We start from the raw sequence: 19,371 nt of genomic DNA on the forward strand, positions 1-19,371 counted from the left end.
CCTTAAACAGCAATTCCGCCCACGCTAAATCACCATTGAATAGAAATAGAATTCTAATTCTGGTCATTCTTTTATCATAGATATTGCATGCAGCTACTTCTTCGAATCCAGCCAAAGGCGATTTAACAATTTAACAATGTGTGCGTTCACTTCCTTACTGTTTCCATTTTGGGACTTCATTGTTTTATGTGTGTATGTGTTTTTAAACAGGATGTCAGTCCATTTATAATAATAATATTAATAACTGTTGCTTACCTACTGAAAGTGCATTGAACTTTTTTATTGTTTCAGATCCCTTTCTTAGTTATGTGAGGCAAAAAATCGCCACCGGTAAGTGATCACTCAATAAAGATAATGTAAATTTATATTATATCCGAATTATTCACTATTATTTGAAGAAAAGTTTTTAAGCTTTTCATTAATAAAATGAAATTAAGTCAATATTATGTCGAAAAAGCTAAAAAAATACAAATGTAGAACATAATTATACAGGATGTCCAGAAACTCTCCTGGCAAACGAAGACTGGAGATCCCTCAGATAATTTTAAGACAAGTTAACCAAATTCACCTAGTCCAAAAATGCTTCCTAAGGGAGCTAGAACTCTTTGAAGATAGCGCCTTGTAATCAGTTTTTTTTTTTCAATACTTCCAGAACGCTTCTAGTTAGAAAAACGAAAACTGGTACGATTATTTATCATCTCGATTTAAATCGATTTCATTAATTGCGGGTTTCTATTACCGGTTATAGGCATCCGTTTTGGATAGGTCAACGGTTATTTTAATGCATATCTTTTTTGTCTTTAACTTTTAAGCATTCGTTATACTAGATTATTAAATTTTCAGGTATTCTACTACTAAAAGGCACTCTTACATTAAGTCGGTAGGATACACGATTTTCTAAAAAAATCGATTTGAAAATTTTTCGTTTTTTTCGTCATGAAAGATAAATTAATAGGTACCTTCATTAATTTTATAAATTATCTTTTGTTTCAATAAATGCAGCACACAATCGGTAAAAAAAATTTGAGAAAAGCAGCGAAAAATCAAATGTTTAAGGGTTTTAAAAGTATTTATTAGGATGGAACGAAACTAACACAAAAGAACAAGTATCAAAAGTAGATAGTTACAAAAGATGCTCGATGTGATGAACATTATTCTAAATGCATATATTTGCCCTTTTGCTTAAAGCAAGGCGAATTCTTGAAAAAGTTATTTCTAAATTCGTTGCAAGCATTTTGTATCTTTAACCAGAGTTGTACACGATTTTGTATCAGAACGGAATAAACAAATCCTTTTATGTATCATCAAACACAATAATCGCAAGGATTAAAATCCGGAGACCTTGCAGGCCAAGCAACTGGACCTCCTCTTTCAAGCCAGTGGTCTTCGTAGTTATTATCCCACCATAGGTTTTACCGAATATTTAAAGGCACATCATCTAATGAATTATGTAAAACATTTTGCATGAAATGTAAGTAATTAGCAGCATTTTAACGAGCAGACAATTCCACAGGCCCAAGTAGATAATTGTTAACTACTACTAGGGTATACTTCTGTTAAACACAAGGTTCTGTTAAACAGGTCAAAGTGAACTATTGCAAAAAATATTAATTTAAATTTCTTGACTAAAAAACGAAAAATTTTCAAATCGATTTTTTTGGACAACGGTGTTTCTTATCGACTTAGGGTAAGAGTATCTTTTAGTACTAGAATACCTGAAAATTTAATCTAGTATCACGAATACTCAAAAGGTAAAGACAAAAAAGTTATGCGTTAAAATAACCGTTGACCTACCTAATTGGGCGCCTATGATCGGTACTAGAAATTAACAATTTATGAAATCGATTCGGACTCTGGAGGATAAATAATCGTACCTCATTCAATACGATGTGTTTTTCTTTATCGACGCGTTCTGGAGGTATTAAAAAAAAATAATTACAAGGCGCAATCTTCAAAGAGGCGCAAATGTAGTCCGAAAATACTTCCTTAGGAAGGGAAAGGAAGGAATTGGGTTAAGATGTCTTAAAATGATCTGAGAAATCTCTGGTCTTCGTTTTTCAGGACAGTTTCTGGACACCCTGTTTAGGGTGGAAACCACTTATGAAATAAAATAATTTCTGTAAAAAACTATAAAATACGCTGAGACTCATTGTCTTTTATTTAAAAATACGCACTTTTTTAATATAAATTTAAATTAATGTACAGGGTGATTATAAAGCTTATGGACTATGCAATCTTAGCATAGACCATAAGCCTTATTTTTAGCAGAGCATCCTGTGTATTTGTATATTTTTAAAACCTCCTTAACAACCTGATATCAACGAAGTATATCATGTAGGATCTATTATGAATAATACAGCGTGAAATTTTGAAATTGTACAGTGTGGAAACCACTTACGAAATAAAATTGTTTGTGTCCTTATTTTAGAAAATTATAAAAAACTCTGACACACGTCAACTTTTAAATTCAAATGTGCGCTTTTTAAACATAAATTTAAATGTTCTGGCATAATCTTCTCTTTATTTTTAATGAAACACCCTGTATGTTTTTGTTTTTAAAAGCTCCCTAATAACCTCGTCTTAACAAACTATGTTATAGTGTTTGTTATGAATAATAAAAGGTAAAATTTTGAAATTGAATATAATTTTTGTCGAGTAATTAAAGACAAAACCCGATATATCGATACTTAGTTTAGAAAATTGAGCTCTGTATTTAGTTAATTTCTCTAGCACAACATACTAAACTGCAGAGATTACGGTGGGCAGGGCACGTGGTCCGCATGCATGAGAATATTATTAAATGGAAGAATGCAGGTAATAGGTCCCAGAAAATTATTACGCATTCATGGAAAAAAACAGCGGTAAATCGAGATGATTGGAGAAGCCTCTTGAAGGAGGCCAAGGCCCGATTTGGGCTGTAGCGCCATTGGATGGATGGATTTAGTTAATTTAAAAAAAAAAACTATTATTTAATGAAAAAATTTTTGAATAAAATCCTTTATAAAAAGGTATATAAAAACCCAGTCGGGCTATGTTAAATAGACAAAACGTTTTCGGAATAAGTATTCCATCATCAATGTCCTAAAAAGTATTTAACCACTTAATTAAAAAGAACATGAAATAATTTAAATTTTGACTAAGGTAAATGTAAAATGTGGTTAATACTTACAGGTTAATACATGAATGTAGCAACTAAATATGGGGGTAAAAACCCTTTAAAAATTACTAAATGAAATTTAGTTTACATTATGTCTTGTTTAAAATTAAGATGGTAAAGTTACTGTTGGATTGGTAACATGGCGTAATTGGCGGTAACGCCATGTTACCAATCGAATCATAGTATGTAGAAAAAGATTTATATGGGAGTGATCACTTCCCAATTTTATTAGAAAAACACTCGACGAAATCTACGCCAGTTAGACCTGATCCGAAATGGAGGCTAGATAAAGTTGATTGGTGCAGTTTTCAAGAAATTATCAGTAGCGAATCATCAAAAATTTGCTTAGAAAATTCAATAGACGAAATAAATCTACAGTTTAATAAACTCATCACGGAAGCAGCTCTATAAACGAGAGGTAAAACAAAGTTTATTAAAAGAGATAAAGTAACTCTCTGGTGAAATGAAGAATGTAAAGAAGCTATTAAGGAAAGTAAGAAAGCTCTTCAAAAGTACGAACGGTACAAAAACCTAGAAAACTTAATTAATCTTAAAAAAAAGTAGGGCTAAAGCCAAACTGATTACCACAAGATCTAAAAGACCATCCTGGATAAAATATATAGAAACGATAAATAATTACACATCTTTAACAAATATAACATATAAATAACAAATATATGGAGGAAAATAAAGAATATAACAGGCACTAGCTCATATCAAGGAATCAATTCATTCAGAAGTGGAAAATAAATCGTCAATATCAAACCATGCAGAAATCGTAGAAAAAATAGCGGAAACATTCAAGTTAACATCCACAAATTCTAACTATGATAAAAGTTTTCTTAACATATAAAGAACAAAAAGAAACTATCCCCATTAACGTAGTAAACAATAATGAACCTATAAATGCACTTATCATAATCAGAGAACTAATCAGAGATATGATAGATTATTTAAAGGGCACATCCCCTGGCTCCAATGACATCCCAGCTTCTTTTTTAAAACACCTACCTGACGAAGCAGTAGAAATATTATTAAAAATATATAATCGTATATGGACCAAACATGAATTTCCCAATTTATGGAAAACAGCTATAGCTATCCCCATCTTAAAATCTAATAAGCCACAAAACAAAGCAGATTCTTATCGTCCAGTGTCTCTAACTTGTGTAATGTGTAAGCTTTTAGAAAAAAATATAAATAAACATTTATTGTGGTGTCTGGAAGAAAATAACCAACTGATTAATGAACAATCTCGATTTTGTCCTTTAAGATCGACTACCGACAATTTAATAGATATAGAATCACATAACGCATTCTACGACAACCAAAAATGTATTTCAATTTATTTTGATTTGCATAAAGCATTTGATATGGCTTGGCATCACAAGATAATTTCAACACTGGAATCATGGGGCTATCAAGGAAATATACTTGCTAAGGTAAAAGTAAAGGGTCTTGTATCTAATGTGAGATATTAAAAAAATGGTACACCCCAAGGCTCGGCAATCAGCCCGAGGCTTTTCCTTATAGCTATTAATGATATAATCAAATCAATGAACAAACCCATTCAAGCGAGATTGTACGCGGATGATCTTATAATATTCTTAAATGGAAACAATATACACAGTATGGTCAAATTACTAGAAGATCAACTCGATAGATTTATAGCATGGTCTAAAAGGAGCGGTTTTCAATTTGCTTCATCTAAAACTCGCTGCATCATATTCTCAAAGAGACCAAAACAGATAAAAGAAATACCTACTTTAAAAATTGGGGGTTAAACACTTGAATATGTAAATACAATTAAATATTTAGGTTTAATATTTGATCAAGCTCTAACCTGGAAGGACCACATCAAATATATATCAGCTATATGTCAAAAAAGGCTAAACCTCTTGAAATAACTTTCTGGTACGAACTGGGGAGCGGACGGTAGAACTCTACTCATATTATATAAAAATCTGATCCGCTCCAAGATCGATTATGGATGCCACGCTTACTCGTCTGCTTCAACAACAACTCTAAAAGTTTTAGACACCATTAAAAATAACGCTCTTAGAATAATAAGCGGTGCATTTAGAACAAACCCCATCTTAAGTCTTCAGGCCGAACTCGGTGAACTACCATTAGATTTAAGAAGACAGGAATTAATGCTCTCATATGCATCGAAGCGGTACATTATGGCGATCTTTACAATATCACCAAATCATTCGCTGCTCGAATATTCAGCACGCAAAAACCCACATTCCCTGTTACGAAAGATGCAGAAGAAATCATAAATGAATTAAACCTTAAAGTCCCCGAAATCTATTCGAGCAAGATGCCAACTTCCCCTCCTTGGCTAATATCTTCTCCTTACATAAATTTTAATCTATTATCAGAAAATAAGAAAGAAAGTAATCGTCATCTAATTAATTCCAAATAGCAAACCTTAATTTCTCAATTTTCTTCCTAGTTATTCCCAGATGGATCTAGAACAGAACGTTGTGTAGCATCTGCCTTTGTAACAAAGGATGAAATAAAGAAATATAAACTAGAGGAGACTAATATTATTTTAATAGGAAACCTCTTTGCAATATATAAAGCCATATGTCATGTTACAAAATGTCCTGAAACTAACTTCTTAATAATTACTGACGCACTAAGTTCTCTAGAAATCATCTCAAAAATCTACTATTCCCATCCTGCAGCCAAACTCATTAGACAAGAATTGTACAACCTAAATCACAGAAACATTGCTTTCTTGTATGTGCCATCTCATATTGGAATCATGGAAAACGATCTGGAGGATAAATATGCACGAGAAGCCTTAGAGGACACAACTATTGAGTTCTATCCAAAAACTCCAGCGACAGATCTCAAATCATATTTCCACAGCAAAATGGTTAACATATGGAATATCAGATGGCACAAAAAACAGGCAAAATTACTTAAGATAAAACCAATATTTCAACTATGGTCCGATAGTTCCACCAATCGTTTTTCTCAGGTTATCATCACACAACTGCGGCTTGGTTATAGTCGCCTTACGCATGGACATCTGATGACAAGGGATCCCCAACCGGAGTGTTATGCTTGCGAGATCCCGCTAACAGTAAAACACCTTCTAGTGGAGTGCCTGTTACACAGTGCAGAAAGATGTAAATTCGGAATCCCGGAGAATTTGAGAGAACTATTCTTCAAGTGCGGTGCCAAAGTGATTATCCAATATCTAAAGGCAATAAAATATTTATACAAAATTTAATTGTTACGCTATTCAATTATTGTAATTACTTTTTTTTGTCGCTAATAGCCTTACAGGCTGATGTGAATTTGTAAATAAAAAAAAGATACAAGTACGATGTCATCTGCGAATCTTAAATAACTGAGTTTCTCTCTAATTACGTAGATATCGTAATCATTCAGATCTGCTTGCTTACAAGTATGTTCTTAAAGTGTCGTAAATAGCTTTGGATAGACGATGTCTCCTTGCTGTACATCCATTTTGGTAGATATGTTGGATTATGTTATTGTATCATAACATAATCCAACTGTTATCATTTTCTGCTGGTTTATAGTATAGAATCGATCTGGTAGACCACGATTATGAGTGCCAATGGTTTGTTGTATTGTGCAAACTTCTCTATCAGGTTCTTTATCACTAGTAAATGGTCGTTAGTGCTGTATCCTGATCTAAATCCAGCTTTTTCTCTGGGCTGATAGAAGTCTAAAGCCTCCAGTCTTTTTTGATAATTTTTGTGAAAAGTTTGTATATGTGTGATAGCAAACTGATAGGACGGTAGTATACTAATAGGACGGTATATTATATACAAAGTAAAAGAGGAAAATCCCTGTGGTTGACTGTATACCATGGTTTAAAAAACCTTACATAGAAGTAAAGACTTCTGGTGTAAATTGCTATATTTTATTAATAATATTTAAAATTTATCCCAAAGGATTAAAAAACTTCAAAACGTTTTTGGTTCAGTCGGACCATCATCAGTCAAAAACATTTAAAGTAGTTGAAACTAGCTACGTAATACGTAATTAGGTGTAGAAACCACTCATGGTTAATTTTAATATTATAATGACGCTAGGTCGATGAAGGGAACATACATCTTCTCTGCTCCAAAGGAGGATGATTTGTCCAACTCCTGGACAAAGTTACAGTTGGCTGGTTCTAATAGTTGAATATAATAAAAGTATTTGTTCTTTAACAATATACTCTGTACGAGTACTAGAAACCAATTCGCTAAGAATTTTGCTTAGTTGAAAAGATATGTTGTGGAATGCAAGTTTTAGATTCCCCATGTCTCTCTTAACACCTTTATCAACGTCTGTTTTTGCCTTGCAATTCTTAGAAGGCACAGATTAAAGCGGAATTCTTGAATTTGGTTTCGAAAATTAGTCTACGATTTTATTATCAGATGTCGCTACATTGCGTCTATACGAAGCCATGTTATAGTTGCTTCCTAAGACAGAGAAGAATTATTTCACGTTCAGAGCGCTTGCGAAAGCCGTTCTGATGATGCCTATTGGGCTGAAATACGTATAAACGGATGCGCAAGCTCCCTATGCGTGAAATAAAATCTTAACTGTCTTTTCCTTGTTATTTCGATATACTCTGTACGAGTACTAGAAACCAATTCGCTAAGAATTTTGCTTAGTTGAAAAGATATGTTGTGGAATGCAAGTTTTAGATTCCCCATGTCTCTTTTAACACCTTTATCAACGTCTGTTTTTGCCTTGTAATTCTTAGAAGGCACAGATTAAAGCGGAATTCTTGAATTTGGTTTCGAAAAATATTTGTTCTTTATTGAAAAGGGATAATATATTTTCTATGTTGTTTGATATTATTTACGTTACCAGACTAAAATCACGTGAGCATGAATATCTTTTTAATAAAGGTAAAAGGCTACCTTGACCTTGAAATTTCGATTTTTATCTTTGCGTAAAATCATAGGTTATGCTAATTTTGACTAATGAGATGATCAACTCACCAAGCTTTTATCACGCCAGACGTGGACGAACCAGTAAATAATACAGTTACCATATATACTCGATACTTATGACAAAACCTTTACAAAATCGTAAAGAATAGAATAAACCATTAAATTTAATTAAACATTCGTTAAATATACGTCTTTATTTCCACATCGGAAATTTCAGAACTTCCTCTTTCACTTATTTTCAAATTGGCATGTTTATTTGGATTAAATATAGTAGATCAATGTTTCCCAAGATTTGGGATTATCTGTCTAAAATTTATTCTTCTTCTTCTTCATGTACTTCTTTCAGAACGTTGGTTACCATCATAGCTATCGTAATTTTATTCACTGTCACACAAACATGCCAAATAGCATGTTTGTATGCTTGTAAGATTTGATACAGTTGTTTAATAAAGACAAATGTTTTTTAGTCGCACCATCTATGAGCCAGTTACATAATTTCTTTCTTCCTACATTTTCCTTAAGTATTTTGTAATATTTTTGTTTCATCCCATATACATATAATAAAACACCGAAAAATATTCTTAATCTCTTTGCGTCTATGAGATTGGTAATGTGAGCATTTTTGAACCTGTTTATAATAATTATAATTGCTCTTTCGATTGATCTTGATCCCGCCTAGATATTTACGCTGTAAATAAACAACAATTTTTCCACTGATGTGAGAATGATGTTTGAGGATGAAGTCACTTCTCGATGGACCGGCCGCGAGAGCAGTCGATTTCATTGTTGAAGTCATGAAGAATTTTGTCATCGGGAATTCGATAGTGTAAACGGTCAAAGAGAACAGCTTATGGTGTAAACGAGCAAACATCGTTCTCGGAGAGTTTTAAAAACCGAAAAAAAATTTTCATTGAATTCCATGAGTTTTAGTAAAAAAAAGATGATTTAAGCTCAAAATGCCATGTGGCAGTCTTTGTAAAGTGAGATAATCTCCGGTTTGTTGCTTTATTCCGTGTCAATAGATTTAATAACAGCGTTTTTGAGGGCTAAGTGGGCCTACATGATTTTGAGTAAAAAATAAGCTGCCGAGTTTTAAATAATACATATTGTTATCATCCAAGATAACCTGAAGCCCAGTTTTGGTGTTTAATTTCTCAAAAGATTAGTCAGCCTCCATTTTGTGTCTCCCGTGTGTCGGATGCAGATCGTTTGAAGTTTGTGTGGGTAATGCTGAGTGCTAAAGGGCTCACTGTTTCTAACATCGAGAAACTCTTGCGGCAATATGGTTGGTTACCTTCCGAAACGGATTGTGTTTTAAAGTATCAATAAAGTTGAAAACTCCGTCAAAGGAAACGCGTTAGAAACTCACATTTTCAAAAAAAATTGTGAAGATATGATTTTTTATTTGTAAATTTTCTTTATCACGCTGTAGGATAGAAAATTTTCCCTCGGCATCTAAAGGTAGAAGAAAAACGATTATGTGTGTGAGTAAGATGGATTACAAGGGATAACGTCTTGAAGAGTTTTTCGGTTAATAAAGCCCTTGGACAAGGCTTCAAGAGCAAGGCTTCAAGAGCAGAAGTTTTAATGTATTTGAAAGATTTAATTCGGAATATGAAGATCTATTTTCAAACACCATTGATGTTAATATAATCACCGAGACGGATGAAGTTAACGGAATTATAAAAAAAAATTTTATTATGGCAAATATCAATTAAAAAAAAAGGAATTTTGCTTCATTCCAGTGCATATAAGAACTCATTGAAGAATTAGCGAAGTATAATAATTAAAGGATAACTTTTTATCATTTTTACGGATATGCAAGCTACATTGGACAATGTAGAACAACAGCTCTGTGAATATTTTCCCAAAGAAATTCAAACCAGCCATGACAAGTACAGATGGGTGCTGAATCCTTTGAACAGTTCTTCTTAACAAGCTAACATTCCAACAAAAATGGAACTGGACTTTTTTTTCCAAAGCCCGGATCAGTTTTATACCAGAAGGATGCAAGAATTTTTCGAATTGGCGACCGAAGTCAAATGTTTTATTCCGTTTGCAACTTCTTATTTATGCGAGTTGAGTTTCTTATCAATAACTAGGTACTATTAAAACGAAAGTGAGAAATCGATTGGAACTTTAAAAAGCTGGTTTCTGAAAAACATACACATACGTCTCATTAATATATACTTCTTAACTTTGTGATGTTCATGTTCCTAAATAAACGACAACAGTATTATGATAATTAGGTCGATATATATTTCTTTGACATTTCATGTTTTCATTTAAGATTTGAAATAAACATCCTTGTAAAAATTTCCTTTTTTTTTAATTATTTTACGACCCCCTCAGCCCTTTAACGCGTTGACCCATTATAACAAAACATTTAACAAGGTCAAAATTTTTAATAAAATTATGAATTAAGTTCCTTAAAGCAAGCCGTTCCGTCAATTATAACAATGAAAGCACACGTCTGTGGTTACTCAACATTGTTTATATCATTCATTAATCAAGACATTTATAAACGCAATAAAACTCTCTCTAGGTGGTACCCGCTCGCTGTGTACAAACTGCGTACTTATGCTGAATCGGTACTGAAAAATTTAATGAGAAGTACCTCTATTTATCAAAATAAGTTCTTTGGCGAATATAATGAATTTAAATTACTTGGAAGTCCACACCCTAAATCACTTTATATACGTATTAAGAATTAATAAGAAGAATAAATATGTAATGCATCGTTAAAATCTACATCGTATTAAAATAAAAATGGTGAGCAAAGGGACGCAACCGATTTCCTCTCTTTTGTCACTATTGTACCCCAAAGGAATCCCACTCAGTTTACCAATTAAGTATCGGTAATTGTTATATTAGTTATTTCTAAGCAAGCAACATTTACAAAATACCGTACCATTGACATTTCACGGTAAACAAATATATTATTCATTTCCTGTGTAACACTATGAAAGGACTGTCATTTATAACCATGTATACCATTAATTAGTAAGAAGAAAGAAGAAAGAACTGTCATTTATACCGTTTTTTGTAGTGTTATTAGTGAAATAGTTTAGTAGTTAGTGTAGAATTTACTTTTTTGGTGCTCCGGAATGGACGAGAAAACATTCCTAATTTCATTGTTATTGGCAGGGATCAGATCGCAATATCAAGTAGCCCTAGCATTGCCTTCATCTGGAATAGCTGCAACATTATTTTAAGACGGACAAATTGCACATTCTGAACATTAAACTGGTGAAAATTTTACAAATATGCAAATTAATCGTTCGGAACGAATGTACAATGGCCCAGAAGAGATCATTGGAGGCACTGGACAGAACTTTGACAGATTTTTGGTGGAGCCATGATTCTATTGTCAGGCGGTTTTCGTCAGATTCTTCTAACTATTCCCTGATCAACTGCTGTGGACGAACTAACCACATGCCTACAATCATCAAATTTTTGTTTTCTAAGCGTTGCAAAAACAAACAGACGACGAATACCCCGAAATACATGCCCAAATTGAGCGTCAAATTGATTTGGGCTGAATCCTGAATTCAATTTCCGATTAATATTCTCGTTAGTAGATATCACTATAGCCTCTGTCGGTAAATATTTTAAATATTTACTTATATGAATGGAAAAAGATTTATTTCGTTAGAGCTTACCATGAGTTCGCTCTGAGGACGCCAAGAGGCAGAAATCGGCATGGCGTGGATACAAATTATAAATCCTGCCAGTTCATTTCGGTCATTCGTCGTCTGTTTGCTTTGTAACTTTTAGAAAACACAGAGTTGCGCTGAATCCTGAATTCGATTTCCGATTTATATTTTCGTAAGGAAAAAAACCTCTATGAAAAAATAATAGCTCTTTAAAAAATTTCCTCTACAAGTCGCCACACAATTACCAGCAAGTCGTTTTAGTATGTATCATTAAGAAACTAGGGAAAAATTGGACGATAACCTTGTAATTTTTTAATTCTCATTTGCTTTTTTATGGAACGGTACCACTTAATATTTATTTAAAAGTAAAAAATATTAACATAAAAAGCATGAGCTCATTTTTTGATAAATAATAGACGTTTAACAATAGAACATTATTTAAATTGATCAAAGTCAATCTTAAATAAAACCGCTGCACGTGATTAGTTATAAAGTCATAAGAAAGATATTCATCGATAAAAACATTAATAACGTTAATTCGACAAATGCAGATTTTATCTTATTCTAATTTAATTATATTATAGTTATTTGTTTTGTGTAAATGTATGTTTGAATAAATATTCGCCATTCACTTTTACATCAACGAATAAGACACCGTGTTTATTTTTAACTTTGAATTATTACATAACTAGAAAGAAGAAATATAAAAAACCAGAAAAAGGTAAACTTTATATAAATCTTAATTTAGATCCTAAATTGTTTTTCGGAAACATATTGAACACATCATTTAATTTAGTGTAAAGGGTTGATTTAAAATTATATTGGTCCTTAAAAACCCAGAATAAAATGATATAGGAATTAACCTTCCAGTAGCCGCATACGGTCTCGCAGCCAGGTCAAAGTTCAATTTCCGATTTTGGCGGAAGTGGCGAAACTAAGAAATTTGGGTTTGGGTGCACAGACGTTTTACGTTTATATTTGAACATTAAAAAAACGATCTATGACACCGTGGTGACTACTCGTAAACTGTTTTTTTTTTACTTCAGTTTAGTTATAAATGTATTTCTTATTGGATACTGTTGTTTTTATTTAAGATATATTTTTTTATAATTAATTACAGACACGATTTATTACGAAAAACAGCAGGAGACTTGAAAAAGTTGATCAAAGAAGTGATGACGGACAGCGGTGACGATACCTATAACGATCCGAACATTATAAACAGTTTTCCTTCTCCAAAACGAATTACCAGGCCTTTGAAAGGGATTAAAAAAAATGAGAATACTTTATCGATGATGGTATGATTAATTTGATTGTTCAATTTAAAAATCAATATATCGAGTCTATTCGCCACAATTTTTCGGCTATACTGAGGCTTTTGTACTTGTCTCGCGAGTTTATCTCGCAAACCGTCTGAACGTTAAATATTATGTGGAAAAACAATGGGTAAGGTATTGAGTTATTTTTTCTTAGTACGTGTTTGCAGCGATTTAGATTTCCCCTGAGATATTTACGTTTTGACGACATATGTCTATGAATTCTTATGAAGAAAGAAGATCACTAGAAATGGTTAGTCGTTCTGAAAGTATTGACGAAATGCTACCTGAATTTAGAGGTATACTATAACAATTTTCAATTGAAGGTGACTCATCTACAAATTGAACTGAGAGCTAACGGAAACAATGTGAAATATTAGAAATAAATTCTTACTGGTACTTACCGGGGTCAACTGAAAAGTAAGATGGTTCCATAAAATTTGCCTCCGTAGCAATATACCTCTACATACTGGTCTTTGAAACATCGGTTAACTTATCAACACTTTACTGGTCTATATATTTACGTCCTTGGATTAAGTGGAAATGGAAGAAATAGTTTATTCGTTCGATTTCTTCAACATAAAGCCTCCATATCTGCATAGACGTGGTGTGTTCTATTTCTTGTGAATGTGACTTTGTTTTATATTTATTAAATAGACTTTATTAGGTTTATTAACTTTAAAATAGTTTTTGAGGTAAGTAAACAACATACAAATAGCAGAATAATATGATTGATGTTTATTGTTTTTATAGCATTAAGATGGATGCCGATGGTTTCAAGTAATGTACAAAGAAAGAGGAAGTTTATATTGGTAGAAGAAAAGCAGATTGTCCGTAGAGTGTATAAATATTTAAAAAATACACTTCGTACAGTAATAGCTGTAGCTCAGTGTTCATTTTTAACGGAAGAATCCGTGTCGATAATTGAACACATTGTACGTGAAAAAAGGTGACTGAAATTGCACAAGCTATAAAAGTACATTGTCGTGGTAGAAAAAAATTTAATTGAACGAGTACCAGAAAAATTGTGTACCCACTACTATTCATTCTTTCTTTTTTAAGAATAAAGCGCCAACCCTCGGAACGATTAGGACTGGATATGTAATGGAGTATGATCTCATTACAAAAAAGATTTAAAATTTATATATGCCAAACGATCCCTCAAATATGTCTTAAGAAAAAGAGAAGATACAGTCTCATGGCGACAAAGATATCTTCGCTCTATTAGAGAAGTTCGTTCTGTCCACAAAAAAATTTATTATCTGGACGAAAAATGGGTGAATACTGGTCAGACAGTATCTAAGATATATAAGTATAAGTTATCGTCAAGCATTTGTGGACAGTTTGTCAACAGGGTTGCGAGGACCAACGAATAAAGGGCAACAACTGATTGTCATCCATAAAGGTAGTCAGATCAAGGAAGAAAAGAAAATGTGGATATTGGACGGAATGATAGACACTGTGTTCGACGAAATAATAATAGACTTAAGTGTGACTGGGATTCCTCTTCAGATAAGTCGCTGGATTTCGAAACTTCATGAGCATAACTTAGGTAATTATTTCTTTGCTTTGAAGTTCTCCTATATAAATGGAATATATTGAAGTTTTCTGTTTTTTAAAGTACTGTATTAAGAACTCTACAATAACAATAAAATTTTACTCTCTTCAAAACACACATGATAATTTGATACTTATATCGGTCTTGGATTTAATTTTTACGTAATTACTTATGTGTATAAATAAATAATAAATAATTAAAATATTGTTTTGATACGCCTCTGCAAAGTTGATAAGGGGATTATGGGCTGTTCGCTTTAAGTGTGATGTTGCCAATGAATCACCTTCAATTGAAAATTGTTATAGTATAGATGTGGCTTTCATCAATATATACCATAAAACCAAATAAATACAGGATAAAAAATATATGCTTTATTTGAAATATCTTCATATTATACAAGCCGAAATGAAGTGTATGTTGGACAGTAGTCAAAAGGACCACTCAAAAATTCAACTAGTGCTAAAGATGTTGCCTTACAGCTTACTAATAATATTCAAACACCTAATCGTAATTTGACGATTGACAATTGGTTTACGCCAATCACTTTGGTTAAAGAATTGATGAAGAAACCTAACAACTTTACTGTAATAGAAAAGATCAGAAATAACAAACCTGAATTACCAATAGAGTTTACCAAACCTACAGCACGACCAGCTAATAGTAGTATGTTTGCCTTTATACCTAAATGCACCCTGGTGTCATATATGCCAGGAGAGATGAAAAATGTACTCTTGGTTTCTGGTATGCACGACCAAGATGAAGACGATATAGATGAAAGTACTGGTGAAAAATGTAAACCAGTAAATTTCTCCGTACCAAATGTGTTATTTATACTATTTTAAATGTATGCCTGTAAATGAAAATATTTTTTCATTTACAGGCATATACTGTAATGACAAATATACCAAGAAATCTCTAGGTTCGATTAAGAGATATGTATATAATATACCTGGAAGATGCAGTTATTGTGATTGGAAAACGAACCGAAAAACAAAATACACTTGTTTCATATGCAATAAATACATGTTTGGAACACATTACAGTATTTGTCGATCTTGTCATAAAAATGTCCAACAGGAGTAATGGTAGTTTTTTCAATTGTTTAATTTCAATACATTTCAATACAAAAATTGGATTTTAATATTTGTAACATTGACATTTTTTAGGATTAAAATTTTTAAGTTCTGTATTAGGAGTAATACCAGTTTTAGTTTATATGATTAAAATTAAAATTACTATATGTATTTTGTTGATCACTAATGAGACGTATCATATTTTTTCCAAAAAAAATGTTCAATAAATACCGGTTTCTTGGACCGAAGTGACTATGCATGTGATAAAAATCTACGCCACTACTGGAACGTTAACATTAAACTTCAAACTATAAAAGGTGCTACAAAGGTAACTATAACTTATAGAAGGTGAACATGAGACTAAGAGTCTGAGTTCGCCACTATTGCACGTAGGACATACTGAGTGGGAAAGTTCTCATTTCCGACACGGCGCATCCCAATAGCTAATGAGCAATATCGTAACCTATGGGTATATAAGTACATATGTCTGTATAACGTAACTAAAATTTAACAGGTCACACACGGACGCGAGCAGCACACACGCTTGCGTCTGAAATAATTAAATTAATTATTGATTAGATTAGAAATATTTTGAGCAATATATTAGAATAATAATTCTAATATAATTAGATATATTATATAATAATATAAAATATATAGATATATTATATGCCTTGTGGCTAATGATGCTCTGGTCTAATCGATTTCTTATGGTGGCTCCACACACGAAGGCATGCCTCAAGGCGAAAGACCTCAAGGAAAATCTCTCTGTGTGTGTGTGGAGAATTCTGAAGTATTCCTGCAGATCTCATGCCTGGAGGCCGGAAATTTCAGGACAAAATATCATTCGTCTTGCCTTAAGGCCTCCGCTTCTCGAGGCCGATCGGACTGTGTGGAGAAGTCGGGAGGTAGGCTTCGAGGCGATTGGTTTTCAAAGCAAAATCAAGAGGAATTGATAGCTATGTTCAGAGATCCGCCGTGCTTGTGGAAAACTATATCAAAAGATTATCATGACCGTATAAAAAAGGAAGTTGCGTACCAAAGATTAGCGGAAAAAATGAGGGAAGTGGACATACTGAGCATACTCTAGCTAACAAAGACTGTGTAATTAAAAAAATTAATAATATACATAGCAGTTTTCGGAAAGAGTTAAAAAAGATCAAGAATCAAGAATCCACAAGAACAGAAAGTGGTGTAGACGAGATATATCAGTTAAAATTGTGGTATTTTGAACACTTACGTTTTTTGAATGACCAAGACACTCCTCGACCCTCTCTCTCCTCTTGCTCCAATAGAGACGAATCTGAGAATGAGGTAAGTAAACGTAACTCATTAATGATACTTATTATTTTATTTAGTAATTACAACCTGTACTTAAACCTAAATTAAAAATTAATAATATTTATTCAATTACACTTGTATTAATTGGGATAAAAACATATTCCTCCGAATGAGATAGTTATTACTTAATTAGGCACATTAATTTATATTTACTGTCTGGATAAATAGTTTACTGCCTATCGTAAAAGTATTAATTAATTGCCGTTAATATAGTTCATTTGCCAAGGTACTGCACCTTCGTTTACGAAGTAACTTATAAAAGTTTCTCAAACATTTTTCTCAATGCTCGTGGTATCTCCAAAGTTTCTGCGTTCTAAGCGTTCCATAGAAACAACAGTTTGAAGCTTCAGTATTCTCACGAGCAAAACATTCAGGAGATGCATACCGATTCGGCACACATTTCAGTAGAAAATTATTCAAACAACAACACGCCATGACTACAGAATCAATGTTATGCAATTCCAAATTTATAGCTGTATGAAATATACGGAATCGAGATGCCAAAATTCCAAATCCGTTCTCAACTATACGTCTTGCTCGTGGTGTACGATAGTTGAATATTCTTCTTTCCATTCGACTCTAGCCTGCATGATGACCTGCAAAAGACTATATTTATCATTCCTCAGTATGTGTCCAAGGTATGCAGTCTTGCGTAATTTTATTGTTCTCAACAATTTTTTGTCTCGACCCATCCCTCTCAGCACTTTCTCATTGGTGACCCTGGCAGTCCATGGAATTCTCAACATTCTCCGTTATATCCAAAGTTCAAAGGCTTCAAGCTTCTTAACTATTTGCGCTTTTACCGTCCATGTTTTCACCCCGTACAATAGTTGGGACCAGACGTAACATTCAACAAACCTCAGTGTCAGCGCAGTATTCAGATTTTTGTCACAGAACAATTGCTTGAATTTTAAGAACGCTGCCCTTGTCATTTTTATTTGTACCCTGCTCTCTTGGTCTGAATCTAATTCTGTGTTGATGTAAGCTCCCAGATATTTATATCTCTCTATTTGCTTGCTGTCCACCAAGGGTTAGTTGTTCATTATTTATTGGACTCCTTGATACTATCATAAATTTGGTCTTATCTGTGTTGATGTCAAGTCCCATTTGAATTCATTCACTATTTATTGCATCTAGTAAAGTTTGTAGTTCTTCGATACTCTCAGCCATAATTACCGTGTCATCTGCAAATCTCATGGTGTTTACGATTTCTCCACCAATTCTTATTCCCTCTTTTCTGTCCCATAAGGCTTTTCTGAATATGACCTGTGAGTACACGTTGAAAAGCGTTGGAGACAAGACGCATCCTTGTCTGACCCCTCTCGCAATCGGTATATTATTTGTTTCTATATGGTTCACCTTTACTACTGATTTCTGGTTCCAGTATGTAGCCTTAATAAACTCAATGTCTTTTTTGTCTAAATTCAAATTCGGTCAAAGGCCTTCCTAAAGTCTATGAATCATACATATGCAATCTTGTTATATTCCCGACATTTCTGCCAGAGTACCGTCAACGAAAATAATGCCTCTCTTGTACCCATGCCTCCTCTGAAGCGAAACTGAATTTGATTTATCTGCTCCTCACATTTCTTATAAATTCGGTTTTGAACAATTTTCAAGAGAATCTTTAAAGTGTGTCACATTAGGCTTATCAATCTATAGTCATTACATGATTTGGGATTGTTGTTTTTTGGTAGAGGTAAAAATATCGATTTACCTGCATGCAGGTAAGTAAAAACGCAGAAATAAGGCAGCCACAAAATATAACAATAGGAGAATACAATATAGAGGAAGTAAAAAACTTTATATACTTGGAATCCCTAGTCACGTCTGATAATATCCATGGCTTAATTAGGCAACTAAGATCAGATAATGTCGCAAGAAAAACAAAATGCCAAATATATAAAACCCTAATAAGACCGGTACTCACATACGGCTCAGAAACCTGGATACTTACTAAAAGAGAGGAAACGTTGTTAGCCACCTTCAAAAGTAAAATCTTGCGACACATATATAAGGGCGCAAAAGAAAACGGAATATGGCGAAGAAGATACAACTCTGAACTATACAAAATATACCAGGATAAGGATATTATAACATTCATTAAAATAGGACGGCTGCGTTGGATAGGACTTGTAGAAAAAATGGAAGAAGGCGAAATACCAAACAAAATATTCAAACAGAAAGATGCCAGTAGGAAAAAGAACAAGAGAAACACCGAAGCTGAGATACTTAGAACAAATAGAAAATGATATAACAACCTTAAAAATAAAAACTGGAGAAAAAAAGCACGAAACAGATCAGAATGGAGAAGAATCTTGGAACAGTCCAAGACC

The 19,371-nt window shown here is 33.0% G+C and overlaps 1 protein-coding gene across 1 annotated transcript in view; it reads left to right on the forward strand.

Annotated features, from left to right (window-relative positions):
* Positions 1–19,371, forward strand: part of form3 (FH2 domain-containing protein formin 3) — a 507,951-nt gene that overhangs the window by 309,315 nt on the left and 179,265 nt on the right. The window contains exon 3 of the mRNA XM_072535173.1: positions 292–330. The gene's annotated coding sequence lies outside the window, so the exon portion shown is untranslated. The remainder of the gene's footprint in view (positions 1–291; positions 331–19,371) is intronic.

The sequence above is a fragment of the Diabrotica undecimpunctata genome, chromosome 6, assembly GCF_040954645.1.
Source record: "Diabrotica undecimpunctata isolate CICGRU chromosome 6, icDiaUnde3, whole genome shotgun sequence".
In the NCBI taxonomy this organism is placed as follows: Eukaryota; Metazoa; Arthropoda; class Insecta; order Coleoptera; family Chrysomelidae; genus Diabrotica; species Diabrotica undecimpunctata.